This window comes from Myripristis murdjan, chromosome 1 (assembly GCF_902150065.1).
Source record: "Myripristis murdjan chromosome 1, fMyrMur1.1, whole genome shotgun sequence".
Taxonomy (NCBI): Eukaryota; Metazoa; Chordata; class Actinopteri; order Holocentriformes; family Holocentridae; genus Myripristis; species Myripristis murdjan.
Genome location: NC_043980.1, coordinates 21385183 through 21391182, shown reverse-complemented (window position 1 = coordinate 21391182; position 6000 = coordinate 21385183).

The following is a 6000-nucleotide window of genomic DNA, read 5'->3' as shown; positions in this document are numbered from 1 at the left end:
ACACACACACAGATATGCATGTAGATGCATATACAAGAACTGTTTAGGCCACAAGTAAGCTCTCTCTCACAAACACAGCATAAGGTCAGCTATTACAGGTATTTAGTACACAGTGGCAGGGACCATATTTATTGCTCATGTAGTGTGTGTGTGTGTGTGTGTGTGTGTGTGTGTGTGTGTGGGTATCAGTGTGGATGGATGATGTATGAAGACAGCTGTTAAACAGCCTTTCCCTCCAACCTCCTCCTCTCCGTGTCCCGGGCTGGACCCCTCCTCTCTCCTGTGGTGAAGCTGTATATCACTCAGGATGTCCATTTGCTTGACATTCACACACATCATGATTGACAGTCATTTCAGTGCAATTTCTCTTAAAAGTGTGTATGTGTGTGTGTGTGTCTGTGTGTGTGTGTGTGTGTTTGAGTATGCACACACACACATGAGCGTCTGCTTTGCGTTACCATGTGCAATCGCATTTTCGCATACATATTAGCCTGCATATGTGTGACTTTTGTGACTTCGTGTGAGGTTAGGGGTGAGCACTGCCTCAGCGGATAAGATGCCTGGGTGAATGCTGCATTGTGGGTGCTCTGACAGTGCCATCTGGGTCTGGGTGATACCGGGGTTCACACACACTCACCTTAATGAACCACAACACCGCAGCATACACTAAACCACAAACATAACACCCGCATGGCTTAAAGTTCCCAGACAGTGGCAAATTAAAATTTTACAAAGGTGGTGATTCACAGGTAAACAGTTTTTAACCTTTTTCCTGCTGAAATTTACAATTAATAAAGGGGCTAATTTGTACTAATAAGGCCATGTCGCCTTTTATCTCCAAGCCGTCAGATAGGCAGGGTGATATGCATACAGGCCAGTGGACAAAAAGAAGGAGAGAGAGACAACTTCACTGCCGTCTGGTGTGAACTTCTTTTCTTTGAGTCACAGCTCTTATCAGAAACACGAGTCTCAGAGAAGATTCATTACTGCATCAGGCAAAGAACACACACACACACACACACACACACACACACACACACACACACACACACACACACAAGCACATGCACAGGAAGACAGCTGCCCCGATTTATGAGCGCTGTGTGAGCACTGACAGTTTCAAATATCAAACTACTATTTCATTTCACTATCATTAGATAAACATCGTCCTCCTCTGAAAATATTGGAATTATGAGTATGAGGGCGGCTGTGTTTGTCTCCTTCTCTCCGTCTGTCCTCGCCGTGAAACATGTTCTAAGTTATTCGCGGAGATAAGCAGGGGGCCATTTCAGACCTCTCAAAACACAATCCTTTTTTGATTTGGCCATCGATAGAGAAGAACACTGTATCTGGCCCGAGCCACAACATTTTTATAGGTTGGTCGTAAATAACATCACCAGTTGATATCTCCTGAAAACACATCAGAGAATTACTGACTTGAATACAGACTCGGGGCGCCAGGGTTGATATTATATTTGCTTTTTGCCATGTCTACTCTCACAGTACAACTGATTGTATTAGCACCCTTTTTCCACTTTCTGGACATACTGTATGTACAGGACAGTGTGTGTGTGTTCATGTGTTTGACACAGAGAGAGACAGACAGAGGCCAAGAGACTGAAAAGGAGCAGGCTACTGTACTTATAGCCTTTTATAACAATAAAGAAACACTGTTTGAGCTTTGTAAATGCTACAAGAGCACATAGCATGCACATATCAATAGACAAACAACCCAAAAAAGACAGGCAGACAGACGAAGCCAGACTGATAAGTCTCATGGTTACATGGCTCTCCACTATGCTCCATGGCTTTTTCCTGTTTAATACGCTAGATGAAGGAGTACACTTGACCTTGCATGTGTTTTTAGTTTGGCTGTTTCCTCTCCTCCCCTCCCTCCCCCTGTCATCCCTGAGGCGAGGTCTGGCCCTATGCACCTCCACTCCAAATGACCCTCCACCCCCCTACCCCACTAAGATGCACCTTCGCCCTCCTCAAACGCTGAGTGTGTGTGTGTCTGTATGCACACACACGTGCATGTCTGAGTTTGTGTCCGTGAGCTTTTGTCTTCAAAGTCAAGTGCATTTTTGTGTGCAGACTTAATGATAATCCTCCATAGTCCTCCTGTGCTGCGTTCCAGCCCTTTTATACCTTCTACCTCCAGATCAACACAGTCCTAAACCAGACCCCCTCCAGCTCTAAGAACTGCCCGAATTAACAAAAGACAGAGAGCTCAGAGAGACAGGCAGGCAGACAGACGGGGAGAGAGAATGGCAGGCAGACCGAGTGAGACAGGGTCAGTTGAAACCAGCTGGACAGAGCAAAACTTATGAAAGACTTCTTCAGATTGGCAGTGGCTTGGTGTCTCCCTGCACAGCAGTGTAGCTCTCCATACACACACACACACACACACACACACACACACACACATCCACACACCAAACCTTATGATCCTTTCCTTTGTTCCCTCCCTACCCTTGATTGTAACTGACTAAACTCTGTTTTTCTCACTTTTTTGCTCTTCTGTCCTTCATCCTTGTTCTTCATGTAGTGCTCTAACTCTGATATCACTCTGCATTACATTTATGTTACATCTGCCAGGGTACCCGGCTTTTTTCAAATCCACAGAACTTTATTTTAAATTCTAGTGGAGATCCTAAGGTTTCCAAAGATCCCAAATATGCCCTGCTGAATTACATGTAAATGTCCATAAAATGATGCACAAGACATCTAGATATCTTCTGTTTGATGTAACGGTGCAAGCATAAAGCGATGGCATCTTGACTTTGAATGTTTCAAAAACTGTGATGCGTTGCTGCAATGAAGCCTTGCAACCAGCAGATACAGAATACGTATGTGCCACTTTTGTACAACATGGACGTTTTTCTAACTTTGAAATTAAAGGGAAAACAGTTCACAATGTCAAAGGAGTGTTGAGAAATGCAGAAGTACAAATAAGCACTATAACAAATAAATTTTACTGTTTTACATAGTGAATGCCATCTCCCATTGACACATGGCGATATGTCATGTGTCATGTGTGCAGCATTTGAGTCAATTTCCCCTACTGGGACAATAATATAATGGTTCGTATCATATCATTTGAATTATAAGCAGGTTTCTTTTAACCTTTTTGTTGCACAATGGTGAACACAGCCTCATATTTGGACATGGGAAGCAGAAATGAAGGTTCACTGTGGATTCTGTAGGGAGGAGAATACTGCACCTCTGTAGTAATCAGAATGGCCATGCTCCAACCATAATACTGATCCCCAGGACCCAACCTCATGTACTTAACACACACACACACACACACACACATACACACATATACACATATACACATATACATCCACATGTGCACCCACATGCACACTAACCCACACCCACACACAGTTTGAAAACACCTAGGTAATCATTCCCATATTTATTTTCTTATTCTTCTCCCCTTCATATGTTTTCATAAAAACAATGCCAAGGCTCTTGAGTGGTTTAAATAAGTGATTTTTGGAAATCCCATTTGAAGGGCCTTGTTCAAAGTGTGGTGAACGTCTGTACCATGTCAGAGATTATACAGGAGGCCGTTGCCAAAAACGCAATGAGACCCTGGGCTCTTCCAGTCTGCAGTGACTGTGGTTTTACCCTAATAAAAGCCTCATTTTGATTCATTCGATGTACAAATGATTAAACACATTGGATCCAAGTATTAGCACGAATAGCATACTCAATCCATCAACTGTCACAAATCACCACCTTAAGAACAGCCAGTGGGCCTCGGCTGTATGCCTGAGCTTTTACACATAATGCCTTGTTGGAGTGTTTTTCTAAACTATCTAGCCCTATCTAATTGAATAAGATCCCTACAGGCTAGTGGGCGATTAAAGAAAACCTATTTGAGACTTCAAAACAAAACAAAACAAAAAAAAATCTCAGCACCACATACTTAAAGAGTGTGCAAAATGACTGAGGTTTCTCCCCCTTCGCTTACAATGCAGTAAACTCAGCAAGAGGCCTTGAATTTAGGACGAGATGAAAACATAAAAAAAAGAAAGGGAAACATGCGTCACAGTCGGTTCAAGGGCACATGGGGCGAGGGAAGTGAGTTTGTATGAGGCCAGTTTGTCAGTGTGAACAATAAAACCCTCCTAATACTGGCTAAATCCTGTTTATATTAAATATGTGAGGTGTTCCTTTTATTGCATATGGAGAGCTGTTTCTAATCGTCTTAAAACCTATGTGCTCATGGAATGCACCTGTAAATTTCATTGACTGAGAACCTCTCGACAGGCAGCACCCTCACTGCCCTCTTTAGGGAGCAGATAGAAAGTGAAGGGACACAAGCGACGGAGTGGAGGAGAAAGAAAGAGAAAGAAAGAAAGAAAGTGAATAAGTAAGATGGATGGCTTGGTCCTTATCTTGCCCTGGTTCTTTGAAGACAGAGTTTATTCTCTGCATCGGTTGTCTTGATTTCACGAGCCTGTGGCTGTTCCTAATGTGTGGTAGTTTGTCGCCACAGCTTATTTGTGGCTGTTGCGTTTGGACTTGTTGAGGCAGGGAAATGGAGGGAAATTAAAATGTGTGGCTACTGTGCCCCCCTTCTGGACAACATAATACGATCCAGGTGCGCTCTTGCACACTTACAAAAACAAGCACACACACACACACACACACACAGGTACACACTTATGCGTGTCCCTAGCTGCAGTCAGGACTGTGTGTGGTGCAGCAGTAATGAGATCTGGTGGTGGCGGAGGTGTTAAAAGTTCCTCTGGGCTGCAGCAGAGGCAACACAGGGACCACCACCTTGGTGCTAAGCCGCCGCTCATTTCCTGATCACTCAATACACTCCGTCATGCTGGAAGTCCAACACATTGTAGTACACAGCTCACACATGCACACACACAATGTGAACACACACTCACACACACACGTTTGCAGTCAAACCCACACAGACACATACACATACACAAACACAAACACACACTTACTGTACACATCACACACACACACACACACACACACACACATATACACACACACACACACACACACACACACATTGCCGTGGTGACCCTGCACATAAACACGTCTGTCCCCAGGGCAGGTTGGGCTGTGTGCTGTTGGTCACGCTCCGGCCCAGAATGCCATTCACCAGACTGCCGTCTTTCATCACCATCTCCACGGCAACCACGCTCTAAGTCACCGTGACAACGAATACCAGCTGCACCCATGACACTTGCTGTCTCCTTCAAACTCAACCTTCAGCCTCATCTTCCTCGGTGCTCTGTAGCCCTTCACAGCACTTTCTAACTCTATTTCTCACCTTTCTGTATCCCCCGTCCTCGGCTCAATCACGGACACACTCTCCATCCCCGCCCCCTCTGTCTTGCTTATTTTTTTTTAAAATCTCCCAATTACGCTGCATTACTGGAAATACAGACAGAGAGGACAGACATCTGAGCCAGTATTAATCAGGCATCCAAGAACAGGAGTGCTAAACTGAGGTCAGTTTGCCTCATGGATGACAGTGAAGGTTGTCAAATCAAGTGACTTCTCCCCTGATCCTATGTACATCAGTGCTCACTCACAACACTGGGCCTAATTGGTGTGTTTGAAAAACCTAAAGTGCTCTGCTGCCCCCATGTGGTTGAATACAGAATGCAAAGTAGCATGAAAAGCCAGTGTTCCATTCATACGTCTTGCAGAATCCACTGAGAGCTGAGTAGGTAAAGTCCTGTCAGGTGAATACAAGCAGCCAAATCAAAATCCTCCAACTTTGTTACTCTGCTTTAGTGACCTTCTGCACTTTCTTAAACAATTAAATGGCTGTCTTCTTGCTTGGTGGCTAAATCTTTATATTGTCTAAGTTCTATATTGTATTCAGCCTAAGAGCATCTACAGTGTGGTGTACCTGACTTCCATCACTCACAGCATAACCTAATCGTAAGCTTATCACTATGCCTCTCAAATGTGCAACAAAAGCTGAGGACACCATTTACTTAG